The 17434-nt window shown below is 48.0% G+C and overlaps 1 pseudogene; it reads right to left on the bottom strand.

Moving 5' to 3' along the window:
• Nucleotides 1-11777: 11777 nt before the first annotated feature.
• On the bottom strand, nucleotides 11778-12339 carry LOC144766842 (putative RNA-binding protein 18 pseudogene; annotated as a pseudogene).
• Between the last annotated feature and the right edge of the window lie 5095 nt (nucleotides 12340-17434).

Raw genomic sequence — 17434 nt, 5'->3', positions numbered from 1 at the left:
TCCAAAAAGAAACATAGACCCACCTGGTCATTTCTGTGTCTCTCCTACTCCCTTTCTCTCTTTTTTTCACATATACCTGCCCTTACTTTGGTGCAGATTATTGTTCACTAATATGGACATATGTTAATTCCTCGAAGTAATCTAGAAATTATTATTATCTGTTGTGTCTCTGTGTTGTGCTTTCTATTTCAGGAACCCAAAAAGAGTTCTAAGCGAGCGGTGTCAAATACTAGATACACCGTTACAAAATCTACACAAGTTGTGTGAGTACATCACCAAGTTTTTTGTTTTCTGTATTTGTCCTGACGAATGCTCTATAGACCCGGCTGGGCCAAAAGAGCAGAAACATGTCGACTACTTCTTGATAAGATAACAGGCAATCTAGTAACTCGGTTGATCCTTAGATCCACTCTATTTTTAATAACAACATATCTCCTTTTATATTAAAATTCTTCATGTTGGAGAGAAATTGTTTTTTAAAAAAATCACTTTTTTCTTCGTTAAGCACACCACCCTCCCTCTGGAGGTGTCTTTCGAATATCTAGACACTGCTATTCAGACCAGAGGTCGCCTTGGATAAGGCTGGCATACAACACTAATATTGGACACCCGATGAATATGCCATAACGCTGAGTGTGGGGCGGAGAACAATATACACCGCATATATCCACCAGTGTTTATGAGGGTGTTCAAAGATAGCCAATGGTCTATTAGTTACAAGTGTCCATTCTCCTTTTGATTATTGGGATCAGCCATAGTCTTGATGGGAAAGTCTCAGAAAGCCCCAGGACCCAGCCCAGGCACCTAGCAGCATGCATATCACTGTAGCCAAAATCACGTGCGTCCCATCCAAAACCCCCCCAACCCCCCCAGCTCTTCCTACTAACACTACCCCAAAAACTACCCAACTCCCAACACCCCTCCTCCCCCCACCCCTATACCTCATTAAACCCTGAAGTATCTGTCGCGGCATGGGGAGCTTCGGGCCCAAAACATAGTGCCCAAAACCACCCATACCAATGGATCCCACTACACCCCCCAACTAACGGGATCTACCCTTCGGGGCCGCCTCCCAACGTGAGAGGACAAGGCCGCCCACACGTCAACACCCCGAGCCCCAATGAACCACAAGTGACCTGTAACTCGGTCAGGGCGAGGCAATCAGGCCTCACCAACAGCGCCCCTCCTGAGACGAGCCAATGTCCAGGTCTCACCACCCCTGGCGTTAGTCTCTCGACCATCGCGGCAGCAGCTCCGGGCCTCTCGGATAGTCCAATGAGGAAGAGAGATCAGATATAGGAGATGGAGGTCCCATGGTCTTTAAAGCCCTTTCCCGGACTGATCAGTGTCGGACTGCACACCATCCCGCGGGGCGCCCCCGGATCGGGAGCGTCTCCGCGACCGAGATTTCCTGTGTCTTTTACCCCTAACGGAGGAGTCACTCCTTTCTTGCGACGATCCACGCGATGGTCAGGGGTTCAGGCCCGGCTGGGCGTTCGGCCGGAGCCGGTTTGTCTCATCGGTCCAACCATACACTGCCTCCGGAGTATCACAAAAATGAGTCTTGGACTGGAAGACGACTCGAAGACGAGCCGGGTAGAGCAGCGAATACGGAATCTTCAAACCTCGGAGCTTGGCTTTCGCATCTTGGAAGGAGCGACGCTGCAGCTGCACCTGTTTGGTATAGTCTGGGAAAATCATAATCTTGTGATTATCGAACAGCAACGCGTCTTTGGCCCGTGCTTCGCGAAGTATAGTATCCCTATCGTGGAAGTTGAGGATTTTAGCGATGATAGGGCGCGGTCGCTCTCCCACTGGCGGCTTCTGCATCAGAGCTCTGTGGGCGCGTTCCACTACAAAACAGCGCGAAAGGACGTCTGGAGGGAGCCAACTTTCTAGCCAACGCGTCAAGAACGCATCCATGGGCCCATTCTCGCAATCCTCCGGAAAACCAATGAAGCGTAGATTATTCCTGCGCGCTCGCCCTTCTGCGTCCTCAACGCGGAGTGCCAGTCCCTTTTGGATCTTGTCCATCTCTGCCACTTTCTTTTTCAGGGCACCCACATCATCCTCTACCCCCGTGATCCTGGTTTCGGCCTCCGTGATGCGAGCAACAGCGTTGCGAAGGTCCTGGCGCAGGAGCATGACATCGGCTCCCACTGCCCCGATCTTGGCGTCCAGTGAGTCTCTGGATTGCGTGATGGCAGCCATCAGGGCCGCGTTGTCAGGTCCCGTGTTCTGACCGCCTCCTGAGGCCCCCGACCACGCTGGGTCCGGTAAACTTGTCGATCGGACCTTGCTTGTTGGGTCCAGCGCCGCCCCCACCTCTTGTCATGATTAGGGGGAGTTGGGCGAACCACTCCGCACCCTCAGTAATACAGAAGTAGAATTCACTCGGGGGCCGAGCTTCACACTGCAGGTGGACACACCAAAGCGGGGGGTACTCACAGTTCTCCGTGTACCGCAGTTGGATCAGGCCTCGGTCCACTCCAGGGCAGCAGGCGCAATCCCCAAGGTTTCGGGGATAGGTCTCACTGGACTCTATATGCTACCGATCCACTGCCCAGCCAGCACAGCCGCAGGATTTGCAGCGGTCCAATCTCAAAGGGGCCCCCGACCCCACGGGCCGCCGACCACACAGCGTCTGCTCCCCCGTCAGAGAGCCAAAGATGATTGTGCCAGGCGGGGACCGCCAAACTCAAGGTCCCGGCTGCTCAAAGGCCCGGCAGGTCGCAGCACCACTCCAGCGACCCCGGGGCGCCAGGTCCCTCCACCGCCACAGCAAAGTCTGTCAGGGGACTCCTCCGTCTCGTCCCCGGGCACAGGCAGCCCCGGACCCCGGCAAGGGAATTGCGCCGCCGGACCCCACGCCACCAGAGGAGTCCAGCCCACAATGTAGACGGGCCGTAGTCGCGAGGTGTCTCCCTTGGCACCCCCTCCACACGACGGATAATGTCTCTTGGCAAGGCCACGGTCCCACCAACACCAGGGACACCCAGCGCCGACTCACCACCGTCCAGACGCGGGCCAGCTCAGTGTCACGAAACTCGAGGCCCCGGCTGCTCGGGGTCTGCACAGGCCGCAGCGGTTCCGTAACATCTAGGAGCTACCCCGGCGTGGGAGTCCGCTCCACCGGACACTGCAGTAACCCCTTCCACCTCCGGCGCCGCAGGCTCCGATCCGGGAGGCGTCCGTCCGGTCTGACCAGCGGCCGCTGGCCGATGACTCGAAAATTGAGGTCCCGGCTTCGTCTGCCGGCCCCAGGCCGCACCTCGCCACAGACGATTTCAGCTCACCAGAGCGGCCGGGGGGACAGCATGCCACACCGGACAGATCGAGATGCTGCCAGGAACAATCGCCACTCAGGTAGGGCAGTTAGCGGGCTCGGGGGTCAGGATAAATGAAAGAATTATGTCAGGGCAGGCGGGAGCTCTACAACGCTGCGACCGCCATCTTCGCCCGCCAAGCCACGCCCCCGCAAATGTTTATTTTTAAACACATAGAAATATGTGCTATACACAAGCAGTATGATGCACATATCTAGGTGGAAACAGTTATATTTGTAAAAGAGCATGCAGTTATGCACCCACTCTACACCACGAGTAATTCACACATGGGTCTACAGGAAATGCCTGTGAATACTAAAACTGGTAAATTACTAACAAACTTTTGTCTAAGCTGCACATCTCACGAAGTATGTTGCATTTGTGAATCACGTTAAAAATCTAAGAAATTATGTCAGCAACCAACACTCCACAGTTTTGGGAGTTTTGGGTGCATACACACACAGAAACACGTGGGACCCAATTCTTATAAAATGGGTAAAGATGCACCCATTGATTTAGTCATATGTTTGGATACAGATGTACACATTTTTAGAATTCACAAACGTTCGAACAATACTCCTGCAAAACATTTCTGAATGCCCAGTGAATTCCATGGGAAGACTGTGGGCATGTAAAATTGCACAAAGTGTACAACTCCAGTAGCATATGATTGGTTTCACATCAGCACAATTGAGCTTTTCTATTTACTTAATTGTTTCTCCAGAGCGAAAATGTCCTCCGCCCACCCAATAAACAAAGAATACATTTCTAACTGTCTCCAATGAGGGAACGCATCGCAGAGAAGATTGTGGATGTGTACAGACTTTCCACTTCCAGCCCCCTGAGAAAAGATGAATCGGATAATGTTGTGTGCAACTAAATATACAAACGCACATTAATATTTTATACATTTCACATGCTCGCAGTGGCGCGCGCGCACCCCTCTCGAGCTTCTTTTATTTTTTTGGATCCATTTCACTGCGAAGCTCTCCCTGTCAGCGCCTCTTCTCTGTGTCTCCGCTTTCTCTGCCCGTCTTGCTATCCTTGTTTTTAGGTCTCGGACCGACGGCTGGCTTGCCAGATGGAAGTCGGAGAATTAATGTCTTTTAGTGTGTGCTTTAAACCCGCCTCTCTCTTTGTCTCTCCTCCATTGGCTGGCTTCCTAAACGGAGGCCAGCCATTGGAGGAGAGAGGCGTCCCTCGAAAGATGCTCCGTCTCTTTCGGATTCGGGGGCGTGTTGGTGCTGTTCTTTCCACTTTTAAGCTCCGCCTCTTTTGGGGACGGCAAACATGCGCCCGAATCCGAAAATTTTCCGAGCTTTGGGCCGCCATTTTGCTGCTCGAGCAGCGTCTACCGAGGACATGAGGTAAGCCTCTGCCCCCCTGTTTGTGGTGTTCTTCGTGCCGTTTTTCCTGCCCCCCGTGTTTGTGCCGTTGTTTCTTGCCTCTAACTCCCTGTTTGTGCACCCCTTCCCTCCGCCCGCAGCTCTTCTTTGTCCCGCATTTGTTAAGATGACATGGCACCGATTTCCCGATTACTGCTGCAAAGCGTAGCTGAAAAGCATGGTGGAATCCATCGGAGTCCTGCCCAGTGCACGTATTCTTCCTTGGCTTAATTTATGCCACGCGATTCTGTGCCGGTGAAATCAAGCGGAAAGCTCCTTTTTTTGTGTCCTCCTCCCCCTTTTGTCTATACCGCCCCTACCCCCCTCGCCCCTTTCTCTCCTTCACAGACCGTCTTGACGCGGAGACTGCTTAACTTAAGTGCTGCTCGCGGAGGCTGCATGACAAGTTCTGTCCCTCGGCCGGCTGCTATTCCTGGCCGCCGTGCTGTGAGGCGCCCAAGGCACCCCGTGTGAACCAGTGCTTGGGGGAGTGGGTCTGCCGGCAGAGGGGCGCCTGGAGTTAGGGACGTGAAGCAGCACCCCCACTCCATCTCCTTCCTGAGGCAGGTCACACATGGCGCGTAGGCAGAGCCGGGCTTCCAAACACAGGGGCCTCACCAGCGTGTGCTCGTGTCACCGTTAATTTGGAGATTAAGTGGCTGCATTCCGCCCTCTGCCCCGGCGGCGGGGCTCTGTTTCAAGAGGACGCGAAGCAGGACCCGGCTTGTCTTCGAGGGGCAGCGTTCATCCTGCCTTCGCTCGACAGACCCCTTCCAGCTGTCGCGAGCCCTGAAACCGCCCCTCCCCCCTCAGACCCGAGCCAGGGAATCGAGCCGGCCTAGGGAATGTAAGAGATGGCCTCAGCTCCCCTCTATGTCTACTGAAAAAACATCTGTATTGTTTAGTTGTTGTAATTTTATAGCGCTTCTTAGCCCTGATGAGGAGCTGAATCGTGGTGGTTATGCTCGCTATAGGTGGGCTTCAGAGTTCAGATGTTTTGACAGAGGAGTCGTCTTTCCATGTGCTGTTCTTTTTGAAAGTTGTGCTGTCAGTTTACACCAGAGTGCTCTATTTTGTCAATATATGTTGAGCTTCAGTTGCATGAAGTCGGACATGTACTTCTAATGAGCCTATGGTTTTGCAGACGACCTTGAAGGTTGGTGTCTAGTGATGGGAGCCAATGAAGAGCTTCTATTGCCGGTGAGATGAATTCATACACATGTGCGAAGAGTATTTTTTAAAGTTTTATATAGCACCAACTCGGCCCAAGGGTATTGAAGCCCTTTATGTGAGCCCTTTACGTTTTTTTCTGTTTGTATCTCTTCCTTGTGTGACTTTACAACTTGTGCATTTGCAATTTTTTCTGTTAGTATTTTTTATGTAACCCATGTAATCCTAAATCCTTATGTATCACAACTGGTTCTTATGTAAAGCGCTCTGACACCTTCTGGTAATGTTCGCGCTATATAAAATCGTGTTAAATAAATAAATAAATAAAATCAAAGATGATCTGGCCGGGGGAGATTTCCTGACATGCCGGTAGGACCGGGACAGAGTCAGTAGAAAATCCGACCAAGCAATGTCCTCGTTCCTCTGTGCCCCAGATGACAGACGAAGGACCCCTCAGCGGCAGTCCCGGCCAGTGAATGCCTCCTCAGGACACACAATAGACCCTGTTAAATGTATTATGTCCCCGGTCAGCCAACCCACGTGTGGCTTATCACAGCAGCTCCCATCTGCGATAACAAAGCAGCACATGCTTCATTTAACTCCTCCTACAATTGAAATGCGCCCGACAACAGCAGCAGCAACACTTACAAACCACACTAAGCCAAAGTCCACCAAACATATGCGCTCCACAACAATAAAGATAGCTTCTATTTATATTGCACTTAAAGATTGTGGAAAGCATAAGCTTATGAAAGCTATATTAACATACGAGAAGTGCATGGATGCGTGAAGAAAACAAAACTTTCTCGCAAAAACCAAGCTTGCGCACAGGAAATCAGCCCCCTATAAAAAGCGTATCTAAGTAATGCTGCTGCCTATCGGACATCGCTGCAATTAAAAGGACAGATTACAAACAACACGGCGCAGACACCAACAATGTCGTCATAAACTGGGATGAATCACACAAGGAGGAAACAAAGTGAACTCCAGACACAATGAATTCCGGCATTAACAGCAAACCAAAAGAAGAAAGTATAAAACGAAACCATGCGACCTCTGGCATTTTACGATAGTGGTGGTGACAGGCCCGGTTCTAGCAGGTAGGCCGGGTGGGCCAGGCCCACCCAAACATCGGCCTGGCCCACCCAAACATAAACCTTGGCCCTGGCAGTGACGTCAGCAAGGCCAACAGAATATGGCCACTGCAATTTAAAACGTTCTCTGAACGTTATTCTTTCTTTAGGAGTTGCGTGATTGGGCTTGGGCTCGCACCCCCAATCACGCATCTCCTATTAGAAAGGTGGGCTATGTCCCCGCCCACTCTGCAGGTACATTAGGGGTACGGCGAAGGGGACAAATCCTTTCATTGGAACTGGATTTGTGTACTGTCCTACTGCGTGGATACTTAATTCTTTTCAGCTGGTGGAGAGGAGTTTGTTTTTGTTGATTCGTTTTCCTGACCTTCCTGACCCCTTGAGCTGTTTATCCGATTGGGCTGTGACAGGGTTCGTAAGGAGCAGGTAAGAGAATGTGTGGCTATTGTGTTTTTTTAATCTGTGAGCAAGACATACTTAGAAGGGTGCATATTTCATTTAAATCGTGTGTTTAAATCGTTTGTGTCATTACATGAGTCAGTGGTTCTGCCAAGGATGCACGACACCTAATGTCCAGATAACTCTGGGGATTAATGATCCTGCTGGAGAGCAATCTTTTGTCGGTTTGTAGTTCTTAAATGCAGTTAAACTGTAGTTAACGTGGATAGCTCAGTGGGTTACTGCCTTTGTCACAGAGATCCTTTGATTCAGAAGTTACAATCCTAACATAGGACAGTGTCCTATGGACTGTCATCAACGACGTGTATACAAACCAGAATGGTATAATTAGATTTCTTTTTTTTTTGTATTGCTAGTTAGTTCGAATTTTCCCAGTATTTCATTATTCTAACGTTGCAATACAGAGTTGGGGCAGATATAGATTCTAATCAGTAAACCAACCACTGGGGTATGCTTTAAATCCTGTGTGTGTGCTTCTCCCGACGCAACCCTCTTAAAACATATTTCCCAGCAGCATGGATGAGATGTGATTCCTACACCTGGTAATCCTCATTAGCTTCTTTGACATTCCCTATAGGCTGATTTGCATACTTTTATGAATCATTGTGTCTGCATAATGTGTGTGTGATGTACAGTACTGTGATACCCTACACTACGAGTAGCGCTATACAACAAATGAAATGCATATGAAAGAGGGGCTACGGAGAGATGATGGGCACTGTTGGAGGGTGGCAATGAGGTAATCAGAGGGGGACATCATGGGGGGTGTAGATACGGAGAGAAGGGAGGCACTGGTGGAGGTTGTTTGTTAGGGAGTCTGAAGAGGAGGTCATGGGGTGGGGCTTTGGAGTGATGAGAGGCACTGGTGCAGGGTGGTAGGGAGGGACTCTGAGGAGGAGGGGCTTTAAAGTGATGAGGGGCACTGGTGGAGGGTGATAGTGTGGGAGTCTGAGGAGGAGATCATGAGGGGGAGTTGCTTTGGAGTGATAAGGGGCACTGGTGGAGGGTGGTAGGGAGGGAGTCTGAGGAGGTCATGGGGAGGGGCTATGGAGTGATGAGGGGCATTGTTGGAGGGTGATAGTGAGGGAGTCTGAGGAGGAGGTCATGAGGGGGAGTTGCTTTGGAGTGATGAGGGGCACTGGTGGAGGGTGGTAGGGAGGGAGTCTGAGGAGGAGGGGCTTTGGAGTGATGAGGGGCACTGGTGGAGGGTGATAGTGAGGGAGTCTGAGGAGGAGGTCATGAGGGGGAGTTGCTTTGGAGTGATAAGGGGCACTGGTGGAGGGTGGGAGGGAGTCTGAGGAGGAGGTCATGGGGAGGGGCTATGGAGTGATGAGGGGCATTGGTGGAGGGTGGTAGGGAGGGAGTCTGAGGAGGAGGTCATGAGGGGGAGTTGCTTTGGGGTGATGAGGGGGTACTGGTGGAGGGTGGTAGGGAAGGGAGTCTGAGGAGCAGGTCATGATGGGGAGTTGCTTTGGAGTGATGAGGGGCACTGGTGGAGGGTGGTAGTGAGGGAGTCTGAGGAGGAGGTCATGGGGGAGGGGCTTTGGAGTGATGAGGGGCACTAGTGGAGGGTGGTAGGGAGGGAGTCTGAGGAGGAGGTCATGAGGGGGAGTTGCTTTGGAGTGATGAGGGGCACTGGTGGAGGGTGGTAGGGAGGGAGTCTGAGGAGGAGGTGATGAGGGAAGAGGCTACGGAGAGATGAAGGCCAGTGTTGGAGGATGGCAATGAGGAAATCCAAGGAGGGGGAGGTCATGGGGGAGGAGCTACGGAGAGATGAGGGGCACTGGTGGAGGGTGGTAGTGGGGGAGTCTGGGAGGAGGACGGCAATGAGGGAATCCGATGAGATCATGGGGGAGGTACTCTGGAATGATATGGGGCACTGGTGGAGGGTGGCAGTGAGGGAATCAGAGGAGGAGGTCAATGGGGGGAGGGGCAATGGAGCGATGAGGGGCACTGGTGGAAGGTATTTGTGAGGGAGCCTGAGGAGGAGGTCATGGTTAGGGGCTTTGGAGTGATGAGGGACACTGGTGGAGGGTGGTAGGGAAGGAGTCTGATGAGGAGGTCATGACTGAAAGGGGCTACGGAGAGATGAAGTGCACTGTTGGAGGGTGGTAGTAAACGTGTCTACTGAGTAAGAGGTCAGTGGTGGGACGCCAATAAATACTTTCGCACCAGTGCTAAAATAGACCCTGTAATGGCCTTTCTGTTTTTGCTTATTTAATTAGCAGTTGGGTCATTAGGGCCACTGTAACATATTTTAAAGAGTGTGCTAATTATATGTACTGTTATATTCAGGGTTTTGCGTTTGAAGGTGATTTTACTACTTTTTTTTTGTGGAAATATGGAGAATGAAGCCAGGTGGTGACTGATATGGGGCTGGGGACCAAGGTTAGCTGTGAGTTAAGGTGCACGGTAGTTGGTAGAAAATTGATAATCAGGCCTGGAAGGGAGTGTACTGCAGAGTCCAGGGTCAGTTTGAGGTATTAATGAAGAGAGATTCTCTCTGAAGGCTGGCAACGCGGGAGGCCGAGTAGTGTTACTTGACTAATACTCCCACCTCAGAAACCTCCTCTTCCCAATCAAAGGGACCTTACACGGGGACCAAAACACTTTTTGAGAGTGTTAACAATTAGAAAGAGATTTGGAAAATAGTGGAGTGCCCTGAAGTAGGCCTTGCTAGATATATGGGCCCATCTTTAGGGGTGGGTGGGACAACAAATTAACAGGAAGAGCAGAGGCAGTTGAGCCATCTGTTTGGCTTGGTTCAAAGTCCCTAGCAACAAGCTCTTACAATGCATCTTAGTCCTGATTTGCAGCACTGCTATTTCTGCATTAATAATCACTAAAGTCCTTTACATTACGTTTAAATGGTGACTTGTAGCACTCCTGCTTTGCCCTCTTAAAAACTGCCTCGGGCTGATTCTTGCCCTACTGTTTTTGAACTTTTAAATACTTACATGTTGTTAAAACTCACTCACAGTTCACTCTAGTGCAATGGTGTCAAGGCTTTTGTGTAGTAGTGGGGACTTCCTTAAACTTGAATGCTTTTTATATGCTTAGCATTCAAGTACTTGTGTTGAAGCCGCGGAGCTGGAATTCGAGGGTTTGCAGTAAGGTCCAGACATTGGTCTTACTTTCAAATAACTCTCCATATGCTCTGTGTACACACAGAAGCAATCCGTTGTATCATGCTGCCTGTTTGCAAGTACATATGATGTAATCTAGGGCTTGTAGGCTACCTCCAGAAGCGACAAATTGAGCACGCAGTGGCCCACCCAAATGCGCCCTTGGCCCACCCAAACAAAAATTCCTGGAGCCGGGCCTGGGTGGTGAAGTAGGGATGAGAGGGGCACCCTACTCGAAGTGGACACAAAGAAGCACCCAAAGTGATATATATATATGCACAGGGGCTCTAGGACTCCCGTAGGGACTTGTGGTGGGCAGTGGCAGTCAGGATCAGCAAGATCAGGAGAAAGAGCTGGCGGGGACAGTCTGATGGTGCTGGAACTATTGGTGGCACATATTTAGTGTTAGCAACCCATTATATCCGGAGTCTGATTATGTTTACCCAGTTGGGGGCAATAGCTCGATATTAGGGTACTCACAGTTGGTTGATGGCATTCTGGGAGATGACGGCATTCTCGGAAAAGTAGGGGATCATCTTCTGCCCGCAGCAGGCGCACAGGCTGCGGCCGCACAGAGCACCCAAGGTCATCTGGAGCTCGGACGGGGGGCTGCGGCCTCTTCAGACCGCGAAGCCCAGAGAAGGGCGACCCATTCCGTGCGTGGGGTCCGACGCTACGGAAGTGTGGAAGCCATGAAGCCGGCAGCCCGGGGCTTGGCACTGGATCCCAGTGTCTGGTCTTTGTTACACAGCTCGGACAGGTCGGTGAGTGGGTGCTGTCAGCTTCCCATGAGGCCCCTGTGGGTTTACAATCCAGATCACAAGGTCCTGTATTGGGAATGTAAATGACAATGCCATTTATTTATAATAAAAAAATAAATAAAAAAAATCACGAGCAATGCCAATAGCTCTACCTTTAATAATGCAGAGACCATTGCATTGTAAATGCTTGTTTAACTCGAGGCTGAGACTCTGAATGGCTCTACACTAGAGGGGCTGTTCTTAAAACTTGTCGCACATGTGAGACATGCTATGGGACACAAAAGGTGTCATCAGGGCCGAGAATCACAGATGATTTTTTGTGACACAGATGCCATTTCCTAGTTATTACTATGTTGTTGGTGCCTTCGTGCTTGTTGTGTCCTACCACCTAACTAACTGGTGTCTGTGTCGCAGTCTGTCCACCATGTGGGCCTAGGGCCCCACGACATTACAGTGCTCATCTCCGGGACTTGCAGCCGCTCGGACCCGCCCTCCTCTTCTCCGGAGGCTTGAAGTAGGAATGGGTGGGCGGAACAGGCTGCTCCACGTCCGGGTTTTCTGCCATCATTTTCAGCTTTGCCTCGATGGCTTCAATTTTTGCACTGACACTTACATTAGACTGGGTTGGTTCAGTACTGGATGAGGGTTCAAGGCTGATTGGACGAATCTCTAACTCTTGTGGTTTTCGTATCTCTTAATTTGTGCATGTGCCCATCGCACTACCAACTTTTTGGAGAGTGCCAGCTTCCATTCAAACAGTATATTGCTTGTTCAGCTTCCTGCTTTGTTTCAAAGTTTACAAAACAGTATCCTCGAGGTTGCCCCTCTAATGGTCCAGACTTGTGGAACAGAAAGTCAAACTGGTTTACATTACCAAACTTTTGAAGGAGTTTCAGATGGTGATATTCAGTTATTTTGGGATCCAAATTGCCAATCCATAATCAATGGCCCTCTTGTAAAGGACCTTCTGAAAGAATTGATGTGTTCTCCAATGGCAAAGCTTTAGTCTCTTCCTCCATCGAGTTATGGACCATCCATGAATTCAGCCTGTCGTTCGTTGTCCTGCTGCTTTTTTGTTTTTTTTGTGGAGAGCAGATCTAATGCCCTTTCTAATGCTTGTCTTACCTATGGCCAGCTTGCCCTCAATTCCATAATGCACCAGTGACAAAAGTGATAAGGCAGTGCACCTTTAAAATCAATGATTTTCTTTTGCTCACAGTGAAAAAACGACCATAAACATCTCAGGTTTGCTTCATTTATCACCAGTATGTAAAAAGTGTCGTAAAGGTTAGGAGTAGAGCGTGAGGAAGGCAGGGGTAGGATGGGGAGTGCTGATCTATGCTGTCGCCTGATTAATTACAAATGCCCCCACTGGGACCCCCACCTTCTGCGGCTGCACACGTCAAGCGGCCCTTGGAGCTGGAGTCCTGTAAGCACCGGGCAGTGCCCCCCAGCGCCCCTCCCTCCCACACTGAAGCATGCTAAGCATTTGTCTCCCTGGGGTGTGAGGTGCTGTCCCCCCCCCTCTTCTGCCTGCCCGCTGCTCAGTATAGCTGCGCCTCAGTCAGACGTGTCTGGGAATCAAAGGGGCCCCACCTGGGCCCTGCCAGTGAAAGTCAAGCACCTGCTTATTAGAAGCCATTGAAGTACCCCCCGCCCGTATATATATATATATATATATATATATATATATATATATATATATATATATATATATATATATATGAAATTGAATCCTGACCGCCAAACGTGGCGGAACAGCAGGCGTGGACCTCTTCTACAAACAGCAGTTCAGAACGCGAACCAAAGCCACAGCAGACAAAAGATGTTTTCACAAATCCATTTAATTTAATTGCAGAAAATGTAAGAGCCTGTGCCCTCCCTGACGCGTTTCGCTCCGCAAGCGGAGCTTGATCACATGACGCGTCAGGAGTAGGACGAGCATTAAATTGACAATAAAAGCCCAAGCGCCTAAAAAAACAGGACGCAAGGGTGGCATGAAAGCAAATGAACGTTGAAATAGCATTCATTACACTGAAAATTGTCTATTAACATCACTGAGAGATGGGGGGCACAATATCACTGCATAGTGCAATAAGAATTAAAAATCAAGTTGGTTTTTTATCCATGTAACAGTAGTAATGAGACCTCAAACCAAATTAGATCTCAAAGCTTAAAACTTGAGGACATAGACGATTAAACAATGCCAAACAAAACATATATGTCACAAGATCAATATCAAACATGATTAAATAACCAAAAATCAATGACAGATCAAAAATGTGAAAACAGTTCATTGCCAGTGCAAACATGATGGTCTATTTAATCTACGTCCAAATGTCTTAATAATATTTTTGCTCAAGTCAATACATAATTCTTCTTGTCATGCAAGCCCTCTCAGACGAGTGAATACAAAAAGTGCCTTCATGCTAAAGTGCCAATGCCTAAAATTCATTGTATAGTACAATATAAAACTTTAATAATAGCAGCGGAGGAACCAATGTGAACCATTACCCTTAATACTGTGCAAAAAATATATATACATCAAACAGATTCATTGTCTTTCTAATCATTTTTTAAAAGATGTTAAACTTACGGTCAGATAGATAATGCGTCACTAAACATCATAGAAAGTGGTGTAATTCATCAAAGGCATTAAGCCCATTAGGGGCCCGGGTGTCAAGTAATAGAATGAAAAACGCCTCTTTTTGACGAAGCAGTTTTTCACGATCCCCCCCTCTGCCTGGGTTAGCCACCGAACATAACAAAGTGTACTTTAGATCTTTTAATTTTTTGTCATGTACAGCTTTGAAGTGGCGAGCCACCGGATAAGTCATATCCGAGTTGACAATTGCTCGGATATGTTGCAGGATACGCTGATGAGCTGGGAGTTTAGTACTCCCTATATAGGATAAAGAACATGTGCAGGTAAGTTGGTACACTACATATTCACTGCGACATGTCAGATGTTCTTTTATTGGGATCAATTTATCATTGAAAGCCGAGGTATAGTGGGTTCCATTCTCGGCAAATGTACAGGCACGACACGACGTGCATCTAAAAAAACCTAGTTTGTTTAACCAATTAGTTTTAGGTGGCAGTTCTGGCTGTGTTCTGTCTAATGTATACAAAACTAAAGAGATCCCTCTTATGGAAGAGTCAACAAACAGGTAGGTTGATTTCAATCTTTATTGTGCACGAAGGCTGCACGCACAGGATAAAGGTGTCATCCAAAATGACTCATATTTACTCAAAGAAATATTGGGGTAAAAATGCATATAAATTCTACAGCCTACCACATAATTAAACTCCACCAAACTCCACAAAATACCATTACACATAATTACACTCAATAACACACAATCCCACTCCACACAATTCCAGTAAACTCAATATCACATAATTACTACACACAACATTCTACCATGCCACATCATTTCACTACACAAATACACTCCACACCACACAACTTCACGCCACACAATTCCACAACTAACAATTCCAATCCAACCCACATATTTCCATTACACACCACATGCATACACTCCATAACATGGCAAAAATATATTGCCATTTACAATGCCATTAGCTCTAACTCAAATAAATCCGAGACCTATTGCATTTCCAATGCTTGTTTCTTTAGGAAATGGAGATCTAGGACCCTTGTGAGATCGACCTTTTGGTATTGATTGAGCAGATAAACTGCTGAAACCCTACCTGACACATAACACCGATTTTTGACACCTTTTGAAAGAAAACAACAATGAAAATTACCAGTGTTGATTTGTGAACAGTTGAACACACCCCTCCTTACTTTGCAATTATAGTATGATTTGAGTAACTAATGGCCTCTTCCAACTCATTGGAGAAAGCTCCAGGAAGACCTTTAACTATGATGGGTTGATGGAAAAGGGAAAGGAGGATAGAAGGAGAAAGGACGGGTGAAATGAAATATGACTGGAAGACAAAGATGCATGGGTGAAAGAATGCATATACTATAGGTCGGCTGATAGGATACATGGGTGAGTGAAGGATGGATGAAAGGGTATGCGGGTGAAAGGATGCCTGCCTGGGTGGGTAAAAGTGCATGGGTGAAAGGATGCCTGCCTGGATGGATGAAAGGAATTCTCCGGTGGGTAAATGACAAATGTATGTTGGCTATCTCATTGCTCAACCATCCATGCAAACCTATGGCAAAGGGGCACACTGGCTGGATGCCGAAAAATGGCTGCCAGCCAGTTCAACATGGTCATCAACAACAACAACAACACTGAGCAGGAAGGCATTTAGAACAAAGAGAAGACATGCAGGCCTATGGAGAAAGCACACTGGCTGCCTACACAAAATGACCACCGACCATATGATCACAACAACAATACCCAGCAAGAAGGCATGGCCACAACAAAGAAGACATGCAGGCCTCTAGCGAAAGCACATTGGCTGGCTACACAAAATGGCAGCCAGCCACATGGTCACAACGAGTGGCAAGGTCTGGGAAACAAAGAACGCATGAAAGCCTATGTTCCCTGACTATAAAAAATGGCCCCTGGCCACATGGCATGTGGAACAAAGGCAAATGGTGGCCTATGGCAAGCACCCACACACATACACACTGGCCAGACAAAGGAGGCATGGTAAAACAGGAAACACAGCATAATTCATCAATGCCAAAAGCAACAATTAACTGTGCTAAAACTGTTTACAACAACACACATCCTCCAAAGGCATTACCCCACCTATACACTGTTTGCAGGGGGGACGTGAAATACCACAAAAAACAGTTTTTTTTATTTCAATCCAAATCCATCCATGGCCTAAATGATATTTCAAATTCAACAGACACCACAGAAACAGGTGTTTCATGCACCCATGACAAGCACTGGGTCTACTGGCTGGAAGGCCAATTGGCAGATTAGGCCACATAGAGAATTAAATCAATATTGCAAATGTATTAAAAAACATGGAGAAAATGTAGTGAACTGTGCAACATTTTTTCTATACAAGAGAAGAAAAATTGCCTACAAACTTTACAAAGAAATGAGTTAACTAGGCCCCTACTGAAACTACTGGCCACCCACCACAATATTTTTTAAATTTGATTAAAAGTACAAATAAACCCAGGTGCATGGCCCTAACCAAACAAACAAAACCAGTTTTTCAACTTACTTGTGCAATCTCAAATACAAAGTCCTTAAATCCAATGGTATATGCAGCAGACACAAAAAGTGATCCTTCCAGCTTCAAATCCAAATGAAAAGTGACCAGGAGATGGACAAAGCACTGGGAGAAGCCTGCTGGCCAGGAACAGACAGTTGTAAACTCTGGGGCACTTCCTTCCAGTTGGAAAAAAGTATTTACAAAAAGGACTCCTCACACAAGAATTACAATGCCAAATGTCCATTTGAGGATGTTTTTAACTCCAAATCGTCATTTCAGAAAGATGTTGAAGGTTCTCGAGAAAAATCTTCCCCAGACTGCAGCCGTGGTAGATCCTGTGCGTTCGGGATCACGTATAGCAGAAAACATCAATCTTGCGGGGGCATGCGCCAGGCTAGCAAATCTTGTGGCGCCCGCAAACAGCTCTGAAAATGTTGTGGCCGATCGCAAGCATCCTGCAAGTTGCTCTTGTGTGCGTGAAAGGCCATTTCGAGCGCACTAACAAAAAAACCTGCGCCAATGCTGAATGTGGAGTTTATCAGTAACTGCGTTTTCCATGGAACGTGGAGTTGCCTAATTCCACAAATTACACAAGAGGAGTAGAGCAGAGTTTTATGCCCAGACCTATCGAGAACCTGCTGGTCAGACCCTACATAAAGATACCGCGCTGCTACGAACATACAGTCACACGTAATATGGAGTGTTAATGCTGAAGGCAGATACAACCACGTCTAGAGAATCTAATTTGAGAAAGTGTCTGTGAGAAGTTTGCCTGGTATATGCTGTCCACTAATTAAAGTTCAAAAAGAACAATTGATGGACAGAATGCAGAACAATGTCATACATTCACCCCAGTCCAGAGATCTGGGCCTTAAACTATTGTTCTTTTGCTCATCATGCCATTCCAGTTTGGATCCAGCCATATAATACTATGAAAATAATACAATTTGTGATTGG

This window comes from Lissotriton helveticus, chromosome 7 (genome assembly GCF_964261635.1).
Source record: "Lissotriton helveticus chromosome 7, aLisHel1.1, whole genome shotgun sequence".
NCBI classification, from domain to species: domain Eukaryota; kingdom Metazoa; phylum Chordata; class Amphibia; order Caudata; family Salamandridae; genus Lissotriton; species Lissotriton helveticus.
Note: the sequence above shows the minus strand (reverse complement) of the source record. Positions and strands in the feature narration are given on the sequence as shown.